Here is a 2,169-nt window from a genome sequence, read left to right as displayed (position 1 = left end):
TGATTTTAGGAAGGTTAATTCTGTTACTGTGCCTGATGCTTTTCCGTTACCGCGTATCGATGACTCTATTGATAATATTGGTGCGGCAAAGTATATCACAAAATTAGATCTGCTCAAAGGCTATTGGCAGGTGCCTTTAACCGAGCATGCCTCTGAGATCTCCGCCTTCGCCACTCCTGATTCATTAGTTTAGTTAAAAAAATGGTTTAGTTTAGACTAAATGAATGCCTGGCTATCCACCTGTCACTCAAAGTGGCCACGCCCTTAACTATACAGAACTGTAATGCTTTATATAATGTAAACGAATGAGTCATAAAAGAATTCACCCCCTCACAGTTGTCATGAAGGGCAAAATTAGCTGTATAGACCAAAACCACAATTTGTACCAGGCTGTAAACAAGTTTTTTTTCTGCTGTAAAGTTGGGCATTTTAACATGGGGCTCAATGAGATTCTGCTCCCTTCTGGAGTCAGTCTCTAGTGGCCAGTCAATGAATTGCAGTTTGTCACTTCCGTATTGGCTTCAAGAGAAACTTCGGGAGGTTGCCACTTAGTATGACCACAGCAGAAAAAAAACATGTTTACAGCACAAATTGTGGTTTTGGTCTATACGGCTAATTTTGCTCTTCATGACAACTGTGAGGGGGGTGAATTTTTTTATAACTCATTCGTTTACATTATATAAAGCCTTGAGTGACAGGTGGATAGCCGTTTATCTGCTGTCTGTTAGTCATTGTGTCACCTCAGCTCCGCCCACGTCCCGCCTCTTTGCCCATTTTCTGTTATCCGGGAGTGACGCGCTGACAAGATGGCAACGGCTAGCTCGACCCTTACGCTTCAAAACTGCTCTTCAGAATCCTATGGGTGACGTCACGGACACGACGTCCATATTTTTTTATAGTCTTTGGGTCATACCTCAAACGCGGGCGGGCTTCGTGCCTTTTTTAGTCTTGGCTTTCGTTTTATGTTTTAGACATTCATTAATTAAAATAAACAATGAGATGTGCTGCTGGTGGAAACAACAAGAGACCATGACACCGCGACTGTCAAGACTGCCTCACAGTGTTTAGAGTATGGCGCTATGCAAAACGCATCGCCGCATATGAGTAAAGCAAGTCAACACGCGAACTGCCGCAAGTGAAACTGAAAATAGGCTAAGTCTTAGATGCTCAAAAACACAATCATCCTCATTAAAACGAATGAGACTAAATGATCTCACCAGTGCTTAGGTCGCTCTTTCTCATATTGCGGTCTTTGATCTTGAATGAGCTGATGAATCAAATGCAGCTCATATCTGTTGCTTTCGTTGACGTGGACTCATAGCGCGGGATTTGAGGATCGGATTTATATTCATTTTGCGGAGAAATGTAAGGTAAGACAACCTACAACCTTTTTTTTTTTTTGATTGTGTAGCCCGTTTCGTTTGCGAGCAGCATCAGCCTGCCTCAGCTTGACAAAAATGCCCTTTTACTGTGGTGGTGGTGGTGGTGATGGTAGGCTAACATTTAAACTAACATTGTGATGCTTGAAGTGTTTTATATCTATGGATTTTATTATAAGAAAGACGAGTCAAGCATTGATTTGAGAGACTAAATTGATCAAACATGTCGTTAACATGTCGGCCGCGGGCCGCTTGGTCGTCACTTTAAAAAACAAATAAAATGCTTCAAACATTTTTTCTAAATTGACTGTTCGCAAAGACCCGCCCCCTTTAGTTACTATTGCTATGTCCGACAAGCCATGGCACTCCCACACCACACACGTTTTCACGTAGAGAAAATACATCGCAAAGAGGACACTGACAACACGCCGACAGACAGGACATAGCAAGTTAATTTTGATATGAAACAAAGTCTAAACTTTGAAATTGTAATTTTTTTTAAAGAAATTTAAACAACAAATAGCGTTTTGTGGCTCTTTAATGTGTCATGTTCGCTGTAGTGCCTCTTCCTTCGATTTCTCTTCCTTGTAGTTCATTGATAAGCACGAAATAAAAATGAGTGAACACTAAAAGAAATGTTGTTTCCACCAACGTTAATCTACGAACTCTCCTGACTGCTTTGTCGGACAAAACGGCAGATTCGCCGCTGTGATTGGTCAGATCACCTGTCAATCAAACGTGCGGCGAAGGGTGAATCAACTTAATAAAGAAACGAAACAAAATATAACTA

The sequence above is a fragment of the Gobio gobio genome (assembly GCF_949357685.1).
Source record: "Gobio gobio genome assembly, chromosome: 2".
Classification (NCBI taxonomy): Eukaryota; Metazoa; Chordata; class Actinopteri; order Cypriniformes; family Gobionidae; genus Gobio; species Gobio gobio.
Note: the sequence above shows the minus strand (reverse complement) of the source record.